A 23122-nucleotide genomic window follows, 5' to 3' on the forward strand; every position below is an offset into this window, starting at 1 on the left:
GCTTCAGGCTACCATTTGCAAATGACTGGTTATCACAGTGCGCTGTAACCTCAAGGTACCTAGAGGAGTTTCAATGAAATCTTGTTTTAATCCTTTAACTGTTACATATTGCTGTCAAACCAGACACCTACTTAATGGATCAGTCAGAATAAATGTTAAAACAAAAATACATAATAGGAGGCAGTCCCTGCCCAATGAGCTTACCATCAAAATAGACAAGACACGTCAGGAGTGGGAGACACCAGGGGTGTGGGAACACATTGACTAGTGGGGTGCTGAAAACCAGTTCCTTTACCCCTGTTGGCCGCCGCCTCGCCCCCAGCTGGGGGCGGGCGCGGGGCCAGGAGCAAAGCCCCAGGGCCGGCAGCCAAGACTCCAGAGTGGGGGTGGCAGCTGGCCAGGACCCCGGACACGTGGAGGCCAGCAGCCGCGTGTGTATGTGTCGGGGGCGGTGGCTAGGACCTGGGAGCGGAGCCAGCAGCTAAAACCTGGGGGTGCTGCAGCACCCCCCGCTCTCCTAGTTCCCATGACGAGGGAGACACGAAGGATTATTATCCCCTGTGGACGGATGGGGAACTAAGGTACAGAGAAGAGAACTGAGTTTCTTAGGATCACAGTTAGGCTGCAGTTGTGTCAGGAATTGGACCTAAAGCTTCAGCCTAGTTCCTTAACACAAAACCCTCCAGTTGCTTTTTAAAGTAGTTTCTACACCTCATATTGCCTATTTTTGATCCATATTGTATTTCAAAACATAAATGTAATACATTTGGCAAAGCTTAATACAAGACCATTTGGCAAAAAAGACACCAGGCTTAGTATGTACAGCTCCTGGAGTTGGTGACTGGCTGGAGAGAAGGCTTCAGAACATGAATATTGCACCTCAACACACCCAGCCACTTCCACTTTCTTTACTTCTCCTCCCACCCTGTTTGTGCCATTTTGACCTTGCAAGACAAAAAGCTGCAGCCCTCAACTGAGTAAAACAGTCAGTGAATTCAATGAGGAAAATAAAACCATCTTTGGTCCTGTATCCACTGAGGCAGTGGCAAAACTTGTACTCACGTCAGTGGAGCAGGCTCAAGACTACCAGTGTCCCTCTTTGAGTAAGTGACAATCAGAAAAATACGCTCACTACGCAAGAGGATAAATGGACACAAGTCAGATATCAGGAATGGCAATATACAAAAACCTGTAGGAGAACACTTCAACCTCCCTGGCCACACAATAGCAGATGTAAAGGTTGCCATCTTACAGCAAAAAACTTCAGGACCAGACTCCAAAGAGAAACTGCTGAGCTCCAATTCATTTGCAAATTTGACACCATCAGATCTGGATTAAACAAAGACTGTGAATGGCTATCCAACTACAGAAACAGTTTCTCCTCCCTTGGTGTTCACACCTCAACTGCTAGCAGAGCAACTCATCCTCCCTGATTGAACTAACCTCGTTATCTCCACACTGATATATACCTGCCTCTGGAGATTTCCATTACTTGCATCTGAAGAAGTGAGGTTCTTACCCACGAAAGCTTATGCTCCCAGTACTTCTGTTAGTCTCAAAGGTGCCACAGGACCCTCTGTTGCTTTTTACAGAAAAATAAATAAATCTGGAAACAGACCACCAGCTCCTCAGTGCCACTACAGTCCATTTACTCCACTCGAGTGACACAAAAGGAGCTACCCTTTCACCAGCACAGGTGAAACTCTGGCTGGGACAGAGCCAGCTCCAGGCCTTTCACATAGGGGTGTGCCTGCATCAGGAACTGCTGGGCTCCAGCAATTCCCCACTGGCATTGCACACCTTCGAGTTCTGATATTGCTAAGGGGAGTTACAGGAGGATAGGTCCACAGGTGGCTATTAGCCAAGATGGTCAGAGATGTGACCCCATGCTCCAGGTGTTCCTGAATCGGCAATTGTCAGAAGCTGGAACTGGACAATGGGATGGATCACTCAATAATTGCCTTGTTCTGTACATTCCCTCTGAAGCATCCGGCACTGGCCACTGTCAGAAGACAGGGAACTCAGCTAGCAGGTGACCCAGTATGGCCATTCTATGTGCAGCATTACTGCGGCTGCTGTAACTGCAACAGGGACCATACACTTTGCCCCCTCATGTTGATCTGTTTACTGTGTATGATCAGAGCCCTGTGATTGCTAAGTACCTTGAGACATTGGCCCCCTTTTCACCTCTCAGCATGTATTTTTATTTGGCTTATTGCCTTAAAAGGAATTTGACTCAAAAAAAGTTGTCAGAATTTGACCCCAACCTGTTCTCTAGAACACTCCAGAAGTAAGCTAAGGATGATTTCAAGAATTTCTGTTGCTACCTAGAGATTTCCATAAGGTGATTCATCATTCAAATCCCTCCCTCCATCCCCAGAAAAGGAACAAAGGAAGGAAAAAGAGGCATCTAGTTTCCTGCACTCATCATGCTAGATTGCTGCAAAGGCCTACTCCCTCTGATTTGCATAGTAGACGGAGAGTGTTCCTGTCAGTTACTGAAAAGGAAAAGCTCCCTCCAGAGGCAGGAAGTAAGTGGGGTTGCTGAATGTACCTTTCTCTGTACTATTCAGGCTCTGCTCTCTCATGTGATGACTGTAACTTTTATCATTGCAAACAACGGCATTGTTGTGCTATTTCTTCTTCAGGTCTTGGTCTTAAATCTGTGCACAGCTTCTTTGGCATCATTTCTTCTGAAAATAGTATCAGGAGAATTAAATTAACTGTGGGGAGAACCAGAAAACGATGAACTTTGTATATAAGCCTTTTGTTTCAATGGTGAGGTAAGAAATAAACATCTCATCCAAAGCAGCCACGAAAGCCAGAGTCAGATTTGTCACATTATTTAGAAACTCTTCCCCCTTCAGAAATAAGGGGCATAACAAGGCAGTGGTGCATTGCTAAGCGTGCACAACGCAGAATGTGACTGCACTAGCTTTACTGTCAAGCACCAAATGGCTTCGGCTTCCCCACTGGATTGTGAGGCTTTGGGCTGGAGGATTCATGACTTTCGCCACTAACCAAAACCCCTCAGTGTTTTCTAACCAATTGAAGGCAATAAAAACAGCTTTAAAATATTAAAAGGGGCAGTGCTCTGTGTTATATAATAACTCAATTACAGACCTAAAAGTCGCAATTCTCCAACAAAAAAACCTTCAAAAACAGACTCCAATGAGAAACTGCAGAATTGGAATTAATTTGCAAACTGGACACCATTAAATTAGGCTTGAATAAAGACTGGGAGTGGATGGGTCATTACACAAAGTAAAAACGATTTTCCAGGCTAATTTTTCCCCTACTGTTACTCACACCTTCTTGTCAACTGTTGGAAATGGGCCATCCTGATTATCACTACAAAAGTTATTTTTTTCCCCTCCTGCCCGGATAATAACCCACCTTAATTGCTTAGTCTCATTATAGTTGGTATGGCAACACCCATTTTTTCATGTTCTGTGTGTGTGTGTGTGTGTGTGTATATATATATATATATATATATATATATATATCTTCCTACTGTATTTTCCACTGCATGCATCCGATGAAGTGGGTTTTAGCCCACAAAAGCTTATGCCCAAATAAATTTGTTAGTCTCTAAGGTGCCACAAGTACTCCTCGTTCTTTTTGATAATAACAATAATAACTTATATAGTATTTTCACCAGGGGAATTCAGTGTAGAGCTGGGAGCTAGATGAATGACACATTTTTTAGTTCAGTTGCAGTTCCAATCCCTCTGTCCCTCCCCCCCAAAATTAGCTTTGGATCAAACAAAATCTATTTTTCCCCCGACTTTTTGCTGAATTGAAAAATCTTGTTTACGGTCAGTTGCAGAGCGGGGAGACAAATATGGGTTGTCCACATCCCAGGTGAGTGTGCTGATCAGTAGGCTAAAGGTTATAAGGGGAATGGAGTGGTTACAGCAGCATGACCTCTTCTGGCCACTTGGCAAACGTCCAAAACGATCTGTGTTGAATTCACAACTATCAGACTAAAAGTGTTGAATAAACTCGTCATCGGAAGAATCCCGTCCAGCGATAATTCAGTGCACTATTCACAGTTATGCTAATATTGCTATCTCCACTTTGTAGAGGGGGCTGATTGGCTGAACAAGAAGTAGAACTGAGTGGACTTGTAGGCTCTAAAGTTTTATATTGTTTTGTTTTTGAGTGCAGTTACATAACAAAAAATGTACATTTGTAAGTTGCACTTTCACCACAAAGTGATGGCACTACAGTACTTGTATGAGGTGAATTGAAAAATACTATTTCTTTTGTTTATCATTTTACAGTGAAAATAGTTGTAATAAAACTAATATACACTTTGATTTCAATTACAACACAAAATACAATATATATGAAAGCATAGAAAAGCATCCAAAATATTTAATACATTTCTATCAGTATTCTATTGTTTAACAGTGCGATTAAAACTGCGATTAATCGCGATAAATTTTTTTGAGTTAATCGCGTGAGTTAACTGACAATAATCAACAGTCCTAATTTTTAGTAATATATATTTGTGTTAAAACATTTCAACGTTTTCTGAAGAGACTGCATTACATGGAAAAAGGGGAATTAATACTATGTGTTATAAGCATACTGCATATGATGTGTGACGCTCTGCTGGAGTCCAAAACGATGCTGAGTCTGAGGTTTGCATAGTGTTTTTTTTTACTTGGTGGCATATTTGGTTGCTACTAAAGGAATCTGCTTGTGAATGGCAGTCTGTGTTTCATTCCATAAGAGGCAAGTGCACTTGGAGTCAAGTTTCCTGGGAGATATTTGTCAGCGTCTGAAAGACATTTCTAAAGTTGTGAGAGAGACGGTGTCTGGAATCTCAAAAATAGCAACTGAGCTGCAGCAAATGTAGTATCAAGTATTTGTTTCCAATAACAGCAAATGAATGTTATCTTGCCAAAATACAATCCTGCTGGCTACAAGGTAATGGGGACTCAGGGGGAACTTTCCAGTTCCATGCAGGAACTTCTTAATTTTATCTTCATTGGCAATGGCAATTTCCATAAATCTTTTTATAACTTGATTTACTAACTCAGTGTCAGTTAAGCAATAGAATAGTATGGTTCTGAGATACAAAGAGACTGTACATACAAATGAGACTGAACAAGCTCAATCCTGGAGAGGGGATTAGAGGAAGAGATTCTAAGCCAACTTTTTGCTCCCCCAGACTTGAGCTGGCCTAAGCTTTCCTCCAATAATTGACGCCGTCTGCAGCAGTGTCCTAGGGACCTTGTGCTAGCCAAGGAGCAGCGTGACTCCACTTCACGCCTACCCATACCCCTTCCCTCCCACACATACCAAGATGGACTCTTCAGTTGGTCCTTTAGGGTAGCTTTTCTCTTCCTCAGTGTTGTGGTCAAAGACACCCACGCAATGATTTTAGTTCAAAGACTCAAGCCTGAGTCCAGTTTATTGACATACATACCAGTGCACTGGGGTGCAGTCCGAAGACTGACACCCCGAGGGCCGCTCGCTTCATTAAACCACAAGCAAAGTACAAACAATACGTCATGAGTTAAGAAACTGGGGTTGGGGTCAGCCCCCCCCAAATCACAAGTTAATAAATTAGGGTTGGGGTCAGTCCCTCCCCAAACCGCAAGTTAAGAAATTAGGGTCGGGGTCAGTTTCCCCCCGCCTCCCCCCTAGGTACCTTCCTCATTTTTCCAAGAATTGGATGTTTATTTGGGTGGAGGGGCGCTTGGTGGTTTTCCCCAGGGGTGGTACTTGGCACCAGTTTGGGTACATTTCTCAAGACACATGTTATTTTCCGGGGTCTTTTGGTTAAAGATTGGGGGGGGGGTTCCATGGGATGCCTAAAGAGGATCTATGATTGGCTATTTTTGCAGATAGCTGGAATCATGGCGTGGGTCACAGATCACCCAAAGGAGAAGCTGCATGAGTCAAGAAATTGCATTTAGCTAAAGTTACCTATTGCTTCACACAAGTGGTTATTATATTTCATTAGTCATGAACATATTTCATTAGTGCTGCTGCTGGGGCTTTTTTTTTTATTCTTTCCCTCCTTTTTCTTCTTTTTTTAAAGTTAGCTGTTAGAACACTAAAGAAATTGCTGCCATGGATTGGTGTTTTCACATGACACCTATGGGGCAGCAGTGTCAATTTCCACCAAAAAACTGATATTGCAAGAAAAATACTATTGATTAAAGTATTTTTGCCCAAATACTGTCTTGCTGAAAACTTTTAAATCAACTGAGGCACTTTCCACTTCTATTAATATTCATGCAAGTGAGAAATCATAAAACGAGTCAACGACATCATTAAATTGAATACTAATAAGATCTATTGAAATGAAATGTAAATATTGAACAAGCTTTAGTTTTTCATTTCCAGTGGTTAAAAACAATACTAAATCATAAATATAAGGCAAAGTATGGAAATGTGTCAACTAAATTGAAGGCACAACTCTGAATAAATCATAACTTCTTGTCTAATGTTAGTTTCAAAAGGTACTGTTGAGTTGAAAAGAAGAAAAACAGCCTAATCAGTGATTGTTTATAACTCATGCTTCCATGAGCTTCTTAGTGCCTGGGATAAAACCTTTTTTTTTTTTTTTTACAAGTAGCAGGGATATTTATAACTTTTTTCTATTGGATCTATTTTCTTGTGAAAAAGAAATAAACTCGAACATAGTGCCTTCTTTAAAGTTCTATTTCAGGTTCACAGGAGAAAGTAAAAGTTAAGAGTAGATAAAAATGTAGGTCTCAATATAACAAAGACTATATGCATAACCATATACATCTTAGTACTCCTTACTATATAAAGTTATGCACATGCTTAAAGTCTTTACAGGATCAGGTTCTTCTTTTGTATGAGTCAAAAGCCTTGGTCATTCTTGCATGGAAAACTGACAAATAAACTAATTTAAGTCTCTGTCTTCAAAAGCCAGTCTCAGCTTTATTTTTCTAATTAGCAAGACAGATTTTTATACGGTTAAAGCAAATGAGCTGTCTGTCAGAATCAAGGATATTATGTTGTCCTTGTCATCTGTCAAATGTAATCAAGGGCTTTGTCTTTGTCATTATCACTAGGCAGGTGTTGGTAGACAACGAATCCCCAAAACATTCCTTTTATGTGTAAAAAACGTTATGATTCCACAGATGTTCATTGCATTACTACCATTACATAACCTTTTTAAGAATTAATTTTAAGAAGTAAACTTACCTGCCTGGATGCCATCAAATATTTGTAAACAAAACCGATTAATATCTGAAATCACAGTCTTTAGCAAATCCTATCAGGTAGTTTAATTGAAAGAAATATAAATGAGTGGTTTTTTTCTGCTGAGCAGCTACTCCTCATTAAAATTTCATGCACTGTAATAGTGTGGGTTTGTTGTCTCTTCTACAAAAAAGATCCAGCTTTTTCTAGGTTCACTTTGGAGAGCTTCCTTATAGCTGCGCCCACATCACCAGGGCTATGCCCTATCTTCCCTTTGCTTTTCAACCTGTCAGCTAATCCATAGCATTAGCAAACCACTGGGATGTGTTTGCTATATAGAGGCTGTTTTTAGTGCACCGTTAGCCAACGACATAATGAATTCACCATTGACACAAAAGTGTCAGTCAGAAAAAGTTCAGTCACTATATAGGCAACATATTTAAGATGTGGGAGATAATTGTCCTGCTCTGCTCAGCACGGGCGAGACCTCAGCTGTAGACCAGTGTCCAATTCTGTGCACCACACTTTAGGAAAGTTATGGATCAATTGGCGAGAGCCCGGAGGAGAGAGACAAAAATGATTAAAGGTGTAGAAACTAGGGCTGTTGATTAATGGCAATTAATTAATGCAAGGAACTAAAAAAAAAGTAATTGCTATTAAAAAAAATTAATCACGATTAATCACAGTTTTAATTGCACTGTTAAACAATAGAATGCCAATTGAAATTTACTAAATATTTTTGAACGTTTTTCTACATTTTCAAATATATTGATTTCAATTATAACACAGAATATGAAGTGTACACTGCTCACTTTATATTATTATTTTTATTACAAATATTTGCACTGTAAAAATGATAAACAAAAGAAACTGCATTTTTCAATTAATCTCATACAAGTACTGTAGTCCAATCTCTTTATTGTGAAAATGAAACTTACAAATGTAGATTTTTTTCTTACATACCTGCACTCAAAAACAAAACAATGTAAAACTTCAGAGCCTACAAGTCCACTCAGTCCTATTTCTTGTTCAACCAATTGCTAAGACAAACAAGTTTGTTTACATTTACAGAAGATAGTGCTGCCGCCTTCTTATTTACAATGTCACCAGAAAGTGAGAACAGGCATTTGTATGGCACCTTTGTATCCAGCAATGCAAGGTATTTACGTGCCAAATATGCTAAACATTCATATGCCCCTTCATGCTTCAGCCACCAGTCCAGAGGACATGTTTCCATGCTGATGACGCTTGTTAAAAAAAAGAATGTGTTAATTAAATTTGTGACTTGTCTCCTTGGGGGAGAATTGTATGTCTCTGGCTCTATTTTACCTGCATTCTGCCATATATTTCATGTTATAGCAGTCTCAGATGATGACCCAGCACATGTTCATTTTAAGAGCACTTTTGCTGCAGATTTGACAAAATACAAAGAAGGTACCAATGTGAGATTTCTAAAAATAGCTTCAGCACTTGACACAAGGTTTAAGAATCTGAAGTGTCTTTCAAAATCTGAGAGGGACAAGGTGTGGAGCATGCTTTCAGAAGTCTTAGAAGAGCAACCCTCCAATGCGGAAACTACAGAACCTGAAACACCAAAAAAGATAATCAACCTTCTGCTGGTGACATCTGACTCAGATGATGAAATTTAACATGCGTAGGTACACACTGCTTTGGGCTGTTATCGAGCAGAACTCGACATCAGCATGGACGCTTGTCCTCTGGAATGGTGGTTGAAGCATGAAGGGACATAGGAATCTTTTGCACATCTGGCATGTAAATGTCTTGTGATATTGGCTATAATAGTGCCATGTGAACACCTGTTCTCACTTTCAGGTGACATTGTGAACAAGAAGCAGGCAGCATTATCTCCTGCAAATGTAAACAGACTTGATTGTCTGAGTGATTGGCTAAACAAGAAATAGGACTGAATGGACTTGTAGGCTCTAAAGTTTTACATTGTTTTATTTTTGAATGCAGTTATTTTTGTACATAATTCCACATTTTTAAGTTCAACTTTCATGATAAAGAGATTACACTACAGTACTTATATTAGGTGAATTGAAAAATACAATTTATTTTGTTTCTTACAATGCAAATATTTGTAATAAAAATAAATATAAAGTGAGCACTGTACACTTGTATTGAACACTGTACACTTGTGTTATAACTTGAATCAATATATTGAAAATGTGGAAAAATCCAAAAATATTTAAATAAATGGTGTTCTATTATTGTTTAACAGTGCAATTAATCACATGATTACAGTAACTCCTCGCTTAACGTTGTAGTTATGTTTCTGAAAAATGCGACTTTAAGCAAAATTATGTTAAGCAAATCCAATTTACCCCTTGAGAATTAATGTAAATAGGGGGGGTTCGTTTCCAGGGAAATTTTTTTCACCAGACAAAAAACTATAGTTATATAGATATACACACAGTATACATTTTAAACAAACAATTTAATACTGTTCACAGCTATGATGATTGTGAAGCTTGGTTGAGGTGGTGAAGTCAGAGGGTGGGATATTTCCCAGGGAATGCCTTGCTGCTAAATGATGAACTAGCACTCAGCTGAGCCCTCAAGGGTTAACACATTGTTGTTAATGTAGCCTCTCACACAAGGCAGCATGAACACGAGGAAGGGGAGACAACATAGCAGACAGAGACAGACACACACCTTGTATGTGGAAGAGAAAGACAGAGAGAGAGAGAGAGAGAGAGATGCACACTGCCCCTTTAAGTAAGCTGACCCACTTTTAAGTGCATTGTCTTTTTAAGTGGATCAGGAAGTTGAGACAGCAGCTTCTGCCCCAAGCTCTCTATGTCTCTCTCCGTCCGTGTCCCCTCCCTGCTCTATATGGAGAAGGGATAAGCGGGGTGCGGGGGGGTGGGGGGAACACCCTGACATTAGCCACCCCTTCCCCCTCTGCACAGCAAGCAGGAGTCTCGGGGAGCAGCTCCAAGGCAGAGTGCAGGAGCAGCACAGAGCAGTGGGGGGCGGGACAGCTGAACTGCCGGCAATTGATAGCCTGCTGGGTGGCTGCAGCACAGGGAACATAGGGGAGCAGGGAGCTGATAGGGGGAGCTGATGGGGGGCTGCCGGTCCACCCTGATTACAAGCCCGCACCAGCTAGCTGCAACGGGCTGTTCTTCCTGCAAGCAGTGGACAAAGCAGGCAGCTGCCAAACGACATTAGAAGGGAGCATTGCACAACTTTAAACGAGCATGTTCCCTAACTGATCAGCAATGTAATAACGAAACAATGTTAACCGGGATGACTTTAAGTGAGGAGTTACTGTAATTGTGATTCGTTTTTTTAATCGCTTGACAGCCTTAATTGAAACCTGACCTATAAGGGAAGATTTAAAACACTGGGCATTTTTAATCTTGAAAAATGAATGACTGAGGAGGGACCCAATAACAGTCCTCAAATATGTTAAAGGTTGTTATAAAGAAGACGGTGATCAAGTGTGCTCCATGTCCACTCAAGGTAGGAGAAAAAGTGATGGGTTTAATTTGCAGCAAGGGAGAGTTAGGTTAGGGGAAAAATTCCAACTATAAAGGTAGTTAAGTTCTGGAATAGGCTTCTAAGGGACGTTATAGAATCCCCATCACTGAAGGTTTTTAAGAACATGTGCCAGGGATGGTCTAGGTTTACTTGGTCCTGCCTCAGTGTAGGAGGCTGGATTTGAAAACCTCTCCAGGTGCCTTCCAGCCCTACATTTCTATGATTCTATGTCTAGCAGGAGCAGTTCTAATATCAACACATTCCCAAATCCATTAACTCAAATTCTGCTGTGAATTTTCACATACGGTGAGTATCAGCTAGTGCAAGGGAGTATATGCATCCGAAGAAGTGGGCTGTAGTCCACGAAAGCTTATGCTCTAATAAATTTGTTAGTCTCTAAGGTGCCACAAGTACTCCTGTTCTTCTTTTTAATAAGAAACCCCCTACACTTACACCCCAGTAGAGGCTACCGTGGGTCCACATGTGTAGGAGTAAGGCTACTTGCCTTCCTACTCTCTCCCTGGAAGAGGCGGGAAGGAAGTGGATAGAGCATTGGCTCCACCCTTACTCATTGGGCAGAGTGGCAGAGTGAGTGGTGGGGGGAGGAGTTGTGATTTCCTGTTGGTGGAGGGAAGCAGTAAAGTACTACCCTGTATGCGAAAGGAAGAAGCAGGGAAAGAGGATGACTCAGAAGCCACCTTGCTGGAAAATTTCCATCAGGAAAATGGAAATGAAATGTATCGTTTCAACCCTGAATTGGAATATTTTAGTTTTTGAACCGACCTGAAATGCTTTGTGTAATCCTGTGAGGAATGAGCTCGGAGAGGTGAGAAGAGAGGCCCATCTTAGCTCCAGGTAGACGACGTGCAGAACATAAATCTGTAGGGCGTATATAAGTAGAGGACCACGGGTTGGGGAGAAAAGCCAAGACTGAGACGTTGAGCTTGTTTTACATAATCTTATTTTGAAGAAATGGGACTGAAATCCTGTGGCTGGGAAGTGTTCTTTGGGGACCAGCCTCACGAGTTATGTCCCCTACACCCACACACAAACAAAATCTACCTATAAGATCTTGATCCCGTCTCCTGATCCCTTCTATTAATGGGTTTTTATCCTGTACCTAAAGAGAAGCTAGAATAAGGTATAAAGGATAGAAGGGAAACACCCTTCGCAACATTAAAAATATCACTTTTTCCTCTTAAAAAACATGTGCATCTAAAATATTTGAAGTTTGCAGTAACGCTCAAGGACACTTTCCTTTGAGACGTGCTCCCCTTGTGTATCTGCACCATACAATGTGGAATTATTTGTTGTATCCGTACTGCAACTGAAATTAAGAAATATTTTTGCACACTCCGCACGAAGGAGATTCTTGTTACAATACATTTAAGGCTATTGCCATGCTAAGAACCAATACGGATATGTTACATGCACCAATGCTTTTCTCTGTGAGTAATATAGTCTGTTGCTAAACTGTGTACTTCACTGGAAACAAGGATACATTGGACAAAACTGAAACAAGAAAAGTGTATGTATTGGCAATGACAATGAGCCAAGTGACCATGTACTGGCAGAAAATAGCCAGTTTAAACACGGTTCGCTGAGAGCAGAAAAAACTGCATGGTTGAAAATCACATTCTGCTCGTAGCACGTAGGACTAGAATATAAACCACTGAATGAAAAATGATCAAGCCTGAGATTTTCAAAGCTGCCTCTGGGAATTGGATGTCACATTCCCATTAATTTTAGTGGGAACTGGGCATCAGTTTCCTTAGGGAACTTTGAAAATCTCAGTCTAAATGTCAGTTATCCAGACATAAAATATAGGGTGAATTCTTAGCACTCTTGCTGTGTTAGTGGATGCTGTCAGTTGCAGCACTTCAGTTGAATTTAAAATGCTACTTTCACCCTAGCTCCCCATCTGGTCTGTTTTTACAGGCACAATTCTGCGTCTGCAGCTATATTCACATTTTTGGCCTATAGCATTAAACTGCAGGTGCAAATATTAGTAGTTACACATCTGGCTTTCTGGATTCAAATTATTATTAGATTTCTCACTACTACTACTTAAACACATTCAATTTACTGTGGAGTCATTTCATTATGGACACAAATATCCACCCGCAGAACCAAAGGCCCTGTATGTCTATCTGCACGTAGACAGCTAGTGAGAGAGAGAGAGTGAATGCATTCGGAGAATTATTTACTCTGTCTCAGACAGTTGTCTTAACATTTTATGCCAGTGGCTCTCAACCTTTCCAGACGACTGTACCCCTTCCACGAGTCTGCTTTGTAAGTTTCACCTAAAAAACTACTTGCTTGCAAAATCAGACATAAAAATACAAAAGTGTCACAGCCCACTATAACTGAACAATTGCTGACTTTCTTCATAATTATAAAATAAATCAACTGGAATATAAATATTGTACTTACATGTCATTGTATAGTATATAGAACAGTATAAACAGTCTGTATGAAACTTTAGTTTGTACTGACTTTGCTAGTGCTTTTCATGTAGCCTGTTATAAACTAGGCAAATATCTAGAGGAGTTGATTTACCCCCTGGCAGACATCTGCATACCGCTGGTTGAGAACCACTGTTTTATGCCATCCCCTGTCCAGTATGTGCCCTTTATGAGACACATATTTTTGTATTATTTCAGAAACATAGTAGGGAGGTTTTACAAACATTATTGGTCCATTTTTACTCTTATGCCTATCTATAAAGGTGCTTTCCCCATCTCCAAACTCCCATAGGGGTGAAATCCATTTCTCAGATAGCAAAATTTGCAACTACTTGTGATTCAGGGCCGAATCTGAATGCGTGCATTACCCTAATTTGGCCAGAATGTCAGTATTCTAAGGGCTGGTACACACTAAGCCCCCAGTTCGAACTAAGATACGCAACTTCAGCTACGTGAATAATGTAGCTGAAGTCGAAGTATCTTAGTTCAAACTTAAAGGTACTTACCGCGGGTCCACAAGCGGCAGGCAGGCTCCCCCGTCGACTCCGCCTACTCCTCTTGCAGAGCAGGATTACCAGCGTTGACGGCGAGCACTTCTGGGATCGATTTATCGTGTCTAGACAAGACGCGATAAATCGATCCCAGAAGATAGATTGCTTGCCACCGAACCAGCAGGTAAGTATAGATGTACCCTAAGGCTTGAACAGCCATAAGCAATGATTCTCAGCCTTCTGGAGTTTATAAGTCCCATGGGCTGCCATTCTGGTGGTACTACAGGACTAGGGGAAAGAGGGACCAGACCTATTGCATGAGACGTTCCCCTGCAATGAGGAACTGCAATAGTGCAGATAGAGGGAAAGTTGTCTCATTGTGCTATGTTCTGGAACTATGTCTATTCTATCATTCCCAGCTGTGGCAAAGAACAGGGACAATGAGCCTGACCCAAAAGCCCATTGAAATTAATGGGAGACTTTCTGTGGAATTCTACTCAGAGCCAAATATAATTTTTAAGCAGCTAATTTTTTTTAATTCTGCTCAGATATATTGGCCGGATCCTCCACTGATATAAATTGGTGTAGACCCAGAGACGTCAATGGAATGACACTGATTTACACCAGCTAAGGTTCTGGCCCAGCGGTTTATCTCAATTAGAATAAACTAAATTCCCTGTGATTTTAATATTAGGGAAAAGAACGGGTTAAAAAAATACTTTACTCAGTAACCCAAACATGTTTCAAAGGCAGTCTGTTGTAGATCCTATAGAAAGAGGATTGTTCTCTTTGTGGTCCCTTAATTATTTATGACTGAGTGATTTATGGATTTTAGGCTGTGGTTTGCTTTTGATTTTTTTTTTTCACCTTTGCTACTTTTTCCACTTCCCTAATCTAAATGTAACACTTTCTTTAATATTGATCCGGTATCTGTTTATGCAGCAAGCAATGTCATTTGTCAATGTTTTCACTGTTTGGCACGCTTCAATTATTGGCATTTATTACCATGAATAATTTATGACTATGTTCTTTTAATCTGTCATTGAGCGGAACCATCTTTTCTCAAAATGAATATAGCACTCCTGAGACTTGCCGGACTGGCAGGCCCGGATAGACGTCTTCTATTTAGCCACAAAATGGATGTGGCAGAAATAGCAGCAATTGAAGCTTTCACACACTCCTCCACCAGTATGCCTTCGACCTGGTTTTTGCCCATTTTTTGAAGGGAAAGCGTCTTCCAGGCTCTAGGACTGACACTTCTGTTGATGCAGGAAAGGAGATCTCTAGTTGTAATGTGATCCACTCTGGATTGAGGCCATTACCTCATTTCCCACCCTTTAAGTGCTAATGACTTTCATTCACTACTGATCTGGGTTGGATGTGAACTAGTGACATAGCAGTATAAAATTCCTTACCCTATTAATAATCCCATTTCCTAGCCAATCCTCCTGATTGCTACGTGCTCACAAGTAGATGCATTATGGAGAATGTAATATATATGCTGTACTCAGGTAACCATGAATGCAGATGTTGTGGGGACCTCTGCAAGATTCAGAAGTCCCTGAGCAGGCAGTGCAAGTATTTGTGTACCTATGTCATTACTGGTATACATACCATCTACAATAACCTACTAGGTCAATGTGCCCATTAGGGGGCGGATCAAGGGAGCAGGCAGATGTGTTATGTGAAGTTCTCCTTGACCTATTCCAGGTCCTGCATTGAGCACAGTTCAGTTAGACCCAAGGTCTCCTCTGCTCTCTGCATTGGCTTTCTCATAGAAATCAAGTCCAAGGTGTCAGGGCTAGATCAACAAAAGGACTTACGGACTGAGTCCAAAATATAGATCCTCTAAACCCCCACTACGCTTCTGCCTAACCCTAGAGGCATCTAAGTTTCTGCCGGTGGGCATGCACAAAACTACATTAAGTCCTGACACTGTTGAGCTGCTTGGCATCCTAGCTGACACCTAATGCTCAGATTAGGTGTTCCCCCATCTACCTTGTCTGTGGGGCCCTATGTTGTAGATATTTTCAGAGCTTACTTATCAGAGCAGGCCTCACATAAGAGACAGCAAGGGGTGACCGGGTTGGCAATATTTGGGGATGTGTGTCCTAATCCTGATTTGCACTCCCTTGGGATGTGGGAGAATCCCCACTCTGCCTTTTTGCAGCAAGAACTTGAACCCAACTCTTCCATCTGCCAGCTGAGTGCCCTAACCACTGAGCTTTGGCTTTAATGTGCTGGGTCTTTGTCTCCTTTTTCTATGAGAAAGCCAGCTAAACCAGTTCAGCACGAACTCCAGGAGAGGGATCCCAGCTGCGAATCCGGAGCAAAAATCGGCGCCTCCCGCTGGCTCAGAGCTAGGGGCCAAACCTATCCTCAGCTTTTCCTACTGACTATTTTATGGGCTCCTCACTCCGTTACATCCCTTTGGGATTTGCCAGGATAACCATGACTTGGTTCCCACTGAATCCCATTCTTAGGCACCTAACTCTCCCCATGCATTGCATAGGGATCCCTGGCACTAAAGGATCCAATGCCCAAGCTCTTTGTGGGTCTTGCCCTCAGTCCTAACCTACAAGAGGCTCTGTGGCTCGGGCCCAGGGGATCTGAAGGATCTCCTGAAGTTCCAGGATGAAGACTGTGCTCAACAGCGCCACTCCTCAGGCACAATAGAATTTTCCACCACATGGATAAATCTTGTCGGTGCAGGAGACAGAGCTTTCTCAGGAGCTGGTCTGAAACTGTGGAATGAACTCCCACAGGAACAAAGGACCATCACAAACCTCATCATCTTCCTTGCCAAGTGCATGGTGCACTTCTTTGACCTGCATTCTGTAACATAAACACAGAAAAAGTGTGTGTGTGTGTGTGTGTGTGTGTGTGTGTGTGTATAAACCCTACCAAAACAAAACACTAAACTGCACACACGCTTTTCCCCCTGGTGAGAGCACAAGAGAACAGTCATATTACTTAATGCACTCGTGGAAGATGCTCAGATACTCTAGTGATGGGGCCATCTAAGTACCATAGATAAGTAGATAGATGAGATGAGAAATGGATATTTGTAGAAGCTGAAAAATGGGAGACTTAGAATATTGATGAGACCTTGGAAGAAATGAACCAGAGCCAAGATGGCAAAGGGAGGCGCAGATACTCCACTATTAAAATCACCTTGGGGCTTCAATAAATGAAAAGTGCTTGGAACCATGATGACACTACGGTGAAAATAAGAGGTGTGACCTGAACCTGACAGCAGAATTACTTCTTTAGCAAATGCAAGGGCATCTCTGCCAGACAGCCTGTGATTGCCAGTCTTCTCAGATTAAGAAAATAGCTGAATCAAGGAAGAAATAATTCTAGAGTGGAAGTGATTCTGAAAAAGAAATAGCTGCTCTTTCTAGGAAGGAATAACAACAGTGATCCTTCCAGGTAGCATCCTAATTTAAATGCACAGCTGCATCCCAGCCAGAGAAAACAAAGAGCCACAGAAAAGCTACACTTCTGTACTGTTGCGATCCTCGGGCTGAGTTCCTAGGATAATTATTGTTAGATGAGCAGAGCTGTTAATGGGAATTTTCGTTCAAAATAAGGGAATAAGATAAATGAGTTCGATAGAGGGAGACTGAGTAGACTCATTAACAGAGTGATTTGCTTAGTGTTTCCTGACTTGTCCTTATGTCTAATGAGAAATTGTCATCTCAAACTGAGATCACTACGAGCAGGCATTCCCACTATTTTTTTGGAAAAAAATCAGTGTCCATATTTTCAGAGAATAATATATTAATAGTATTTGGCATTTACGTAGCAAATTTCCTCCAGCTAAAGTAAAGGCATGCAATAGTACTTTCCAAAGGATAATTGTTCCAGCATCGCAGGGTCCCCTGTAATGTGGGTATTAGCCCTGCTTTATGGATGGGCAGATTGAGGCTTGAGCCAAAGCAGCTAAGGGTGGGATTTTCAAAAGCATATAATGTCGGCCTAACTTTACTCCTCGAACGGCCCTTTCACAAGGTTTCCTTGGTCATTTTTGTCTTAGCAGCTGACAAACCCTTGGCCATTTTAGTTACAAGGGAAATTGATCAAATTGTCACCGGCAGTTGGCTTCTGCAAAAACATCCTCATGACGTGAACGTACTGACCTCCAGGGGGGCTCTGCATGTCGGTGGCTGAGCTGGGTGGTGCTTGATCTTCGCGGAGGTTACATCCCTTTGGGATTTGCCAGGATAACCATGACTTGGTTCCCACTGAAGCCAATGAGAGTTTTGCCATGGATGTCTACAGCAGCAGAGTTAGGATATCTCTGAGCCTTTCATTGACTTCAGTGGGAGAAGAGATGGCCCAATGCTGAGCACTCTTGAAAATCTCTTCCTAAGTGACTTTAATCAAGGTATCAGAACAAGGTAGTGGCAGAAATAGGAACAGCATTTGAGTACCCTGATCTAACCCCCCCACAGCGCTGCCTGGCTAGAGATGTTTTCAGAAAAGGCTTTAGACAATTGCTGAGAGCCAAAGGAACAGAACCTAGAAAAATTCAGTGAAAGGAATCTATATTCCCTTCTCCCTAGAGCAGAACACAAGGAAAGGGCGAGAGTGCAGAATGAACATCTGACATTGCTGCTTATATTCTAAACACCAGATGAGTAGGAGGACATTTCTGCACGCTGTCACATGTAGAACAAAACTTCCAAGTATGTTTGGGATCACAGAATCCAAGTTAAATATTACAACTCATTATACGGTCACAAGTCATTAGTTTCAGCTCCAAACTGTCAAGAAAGAGCAATTCAGACGTATGTGGGGGGGAAAGTACCCAGAATAAAAATGTAAAAATTAGTCAGAAAAAAAATGTTTCATAGCAATTCCCTCTTTTTCCTTTAACACCCTATTGCTTATGATTATGGCTCATTAGCCACTGTCTAATATTTCATCATTTAATCCTCAGCCTTATTTGAGAGTGGCTGTATTACATTTTGTATACTGCCTATCAGGAGACTTGTACTTGCGAGTCTTGTTTTTCCCAATCCACTTTACCAATTCAAGTATATGATTATTCATTTGTCAGTCCCTTCTAAAGTGCTAACTCTGTGATTCAGGCAAAGAGGGAAATTGTATCAAATAAGTTCATTTCTTCTTGCAATGCTAATTATAATGCAAATCATCACTCAAAACTAGTTTAGTGATACATATGGAAATACACAAAAAAGATGTGGTCTGTACAATTAATGACTTCCCCTCCAATATGCAGTCCATTATGTTTCCTTGGATCCAGCAGTCTGTCAAAATAGTTCCGTGTGCAGCTAGCAAAAACTCTGAACATCTATTAAAACATGACAAATATTTTCTTTCCTTAGCCTGTCTAGGATTATAAGGATTTGAGAATTACTAAATGCCAGAAACTTTATTGCAGCTGTGCCTGCACCACTTATTTAAACAAGTGGGACACATTTATCTTGGTTTGACTTATGTTTTTAGATGGAGCAGACAGACGGCATATTGTTTTTTTTCTGAATTTACTAAAGGCTTAGGGCGTCCATCTGTTGTCTTGCGCGATGGAATGCTATGAAACAAATGTATTCGTTCAATCAATATGTGGAATTTTTCTTCATGGGGAGAAGTACCGCTCAGTAAATGCTCTGTGCATTTAAAAATAAAATGGCATAACTTGCCCAATCAGTCAATGATAAACTATAAACCGTTCAGAGCTGCAGATTAGACTTCTTGCATCTGGAGGAAATATGGGTTGAAACACTCTAGGATAAAATAAGATCCCCTTTCCCCAAAGCTTTGCCACCACTCAAATGGAGCCCGAACTTTGGGGCGGTTTGAGGAAATATTGGTTCTTTCACGTGTGTGAGAGAGCTAAGCGTGAACCAGATACTCGGGGTGAGCACTGAGCTTTACTCAGTGCTGGCCCCAAGGAGGAAGGAAGTCTGTGTTTAAGCCACCTTTCCACCCGCAATCCTGGGAATACCTGGGGGAAATAGTTAAATCCCAGATATAATCTAAAGCAACCCTGGGACTGCTCTAAATTACATTAGCAGTGCACTACTGGCTCTCTTGGTGCTTATTTACTGGCCCACGACAACCAGAGAATAACATGCTATGGCCACATCATCTCTCTCCCCCAGGCTATCCCAACACATCCCCTATGTTTTAAGGAGAGTGCAGGGAGTAGAACTGATGTATAGATCCAGATGCAACACCTTCATGCCAACCGTTTATTCCCTTCTATTCAAGGGGAATCCTCAGCTACACACTCAACACAGCTTTCCACATGCTTGGTGTAGATGTAGAGGATCTGTCTTGGACAGTTTAAAGTTTTCGTGTGCTTCTGTGCTTCCTGATTTAATCCATGAAAGGAAGCAGAAATATTGAAATAACAAAGGACCCTAGGAACTGGAACACCAGATTAGATTAAGATCCTGTACAATGTTTCTGACAAGGTCCACCAGCAGGTGCTTCAGTAGAAGGTCAAAAAAGTCTATAATGAAATAACCTATACTTAGAAGAAGATTTTCCCCTAACACAGGTTATTTAAGGGTTTGTCTGCACTAGAGTTTCAACTGCAGTTAATTGATTGCCAATCAATATGCATTAACTAACACATTTTATATGTGAACTTGGCTATTCCACCAACCTTCCAGAACACAGATGTTTGAGATGTACCCTGCAATGTCCAGGATGCAAGTACACATTTTAGCTAAACTAGAATGAACTGGCAATCAATTAATTTGAGTTAAAAAACTCTAGTTGTCCAACACTTATTCATGGATTATCCCCAAATCATAAGGATAATTATGTAGCTTCTTGCAAAGGCCTTAAATTGCTATAAAATAGGAATTCTCCTCTCACTTGTACATTGGCAAAAGCACTTTGCAACCACTTAGCATGGCTATAAAAGACCACACAAGGTATAAGGCAACAGAGAATTGGGCTCTAAGATTTTCTAACTAAGTAACATTACAGTGCGTGATCTGTGGCACAGCGGAGGAAGGTTTATATTAGATTGTACATGCTTGTCAGAAAACAATGAGAGGAAGTTGTCATTTCATTCCAATGCCATAGAGTCCAGTAGCATTAACAGTATTGCAAGCACAAGGTCCTTCAGCATGATTAGTATAATTACAATGATTAGGGTAGTGGTAGCATGTGCAGGAATGCAAGCAATTAGCGTAGGATAGCAGGGCTTTCAAACAAATAAACTAAAACAATGATGTCAGATTGCTAGAAGAAAGAGAGCCAAATTTGATCTGAGGACTTCAGTTGCAAATATGCAGTAAAACAGGATTCTGCAATGGATGCTACAGAAAATAATGTAATCTGGAGTGCACTTGAGAAATTAGTTATGCCTCTCTTTTGTTGCTTTTTTGACATGACGGAGATCTGGATAAGTGTTAGGTTTTAATTTAAATCAAGAAGATTAGGATGTCTGCCATTTATCTACAAATAGTCTTCATCTGTTTAATCTCCTTCAGTCCTGTCATCCTCCATTTCATCCTTGGAGAGATGATTTAAGGGGGTGGGGAGCAGGGGCACAGAAATTATTTTGATTTCATTTTAAGAAGTCATCTTGGTGTTTTGACTATTTCTTTTGATCAGTAACTTAATCTTTGGTGGCATATAAATATTACAGAATAAAATGAGATTGCACTTTCCTGTTCTAAAGGAGTCCAGCCGCTCATAACATACAGTGAAAAAATATTTTAATCGCAAGACAATAAAGCCATGTTAAGTGGATTTTTACCTAGGAGCCCATGTAAAGGTTGGACTTCTGAATGGAGTTACCCATGGCATCCTTCCAGTCAATGAACTGTCTAGGAGAAGTTCAGCTAGCACACATAATTCGTAGTATTTTCAGGAGAGTGGAGAAATTTGCGATAGGGATAGGCAATCTATCTGGCAAATGGTTTCAGTGGTTTTGGGCATCAAACTCAAATTGAACTTTTCCTCCAGTTCTGAAATGTTTTGACAACTTTTGATATATTTTTTCCACAATCATGTTTTGGCACAGGTGACCCGGAAATGCCAAGATACCCAAAGAAACACTTTCCTTTTGTGTTCCTAGCCTAGACAGAGAGGAATAAGGAATAATCTATTCTCATTCTCATAAGATCTCTAGCCCTATTTTACAGATTTGAAAAGGTTCCCACGTTCCAGAAGACTTTTGAAACTGTAAATTCTTTTCAAACACCAAACCTGAACTTCTAAACTCTTTGAGGTTCACTCATCACTTATTCACACCTGAATAGGTCCCCCCGCTTCCAAAAAAAAAAGAAGTGAAAATTAGGAATTTTGCACATCATTATTAATCATATGCACAATGATATGGCAAAATTCTACTCTTATTGGCAAGTAAATCCAGTGTGTTTGTGATATGCAACCGATGGTTAAATGTCACTTTACTGTATAGATTTTATTTGCCAGTTCAGCTTTTGCACATGGACCTTTTCAATTATCACACTGTGTAGTACAAGGGCTTACACAATATCCAGCAATTTTTGGCAGCAACTTCTCAGTCTTTGGTTGCTGCCAAATCTCTGGCCGTATAAGCTGAATTCCTGTCTAGTATACAACAAGCACAAGGTTCTCATTATACTGGAATTTGATACTCAGGGCCAGAAGGCTCCACATACAATATATACCCAGAAACTCTGTCTTGTCTTTCGACTGAACAACTGTTTCATCTGTGGTGTGTTACAAAGCTGCCATAACTAAATGGACAATTGTATACACACAGAGAGAGAATTAAAAATAAATCAACAAACAATGGAATAAGCGACAAATGCAATATCTAAAGATGAGAGTTATTTCATCAGAATGCATTGAAAACTGGCAGAGACCAGCAAAGGGTAATTGTAACACTCTTAGTAACTAAGCTGGTGCTGCTATAGTAAAGCAAGCTAACACCAGAAATGATTTTATACGTAGGCAACAGTAATCAGATTTTATTATTCCATGATAAGCTACCGTAAATAGTAGCAGTACAGTAGTAACAATAATACAAATTGATGTTTTAACATGATCTTTAGGGTTTGATTTAACAACCCCTCCATGCCCCTAAAAAGAAAGGAAGGAATGTGCACAATGATTTGTAGATGGGCCTCCCAGCAAAATTTCCATGTGAGTGTCCTTTCCCCACCATTATTGTACTAATCTCCACACACACACACACACACACACACACACACACACACACGCACACAATCAGTTAAAAAATAGTGATAAAACAATAGTCCCTGCCCTGTAAGAATAACCATCATGTTCCAACTGTTCTCTACCATAAAATGTATTAATCACTATATTCCCCTCCGTAAATATGAAAAAAAAACCCACCCACAAGCACACACATAAACACGCACACACTGCAAGTCACTGCTATGCCCAACAAAACTATATGAGTCTCAGACTCCCCCACATGTGCTTATGCAAACAAACATGCCTCAGTTCAGTGCTCTCTCTAGC

The sequence above is a fragment of the Chrysemys picta genome, chromosome 9, assembly GCF_011386835.1.
Source record: "Chrysemys picta bellii isolate R12L10 chromosome 9, ASM1138683v2, whole genome shotgun sequence".
Classification (NCBI taxonomy): Eukaryota; Metazoa; Chordata; order Testudines; family Emydidae; genus Chrysemys; species Chrysemys picta.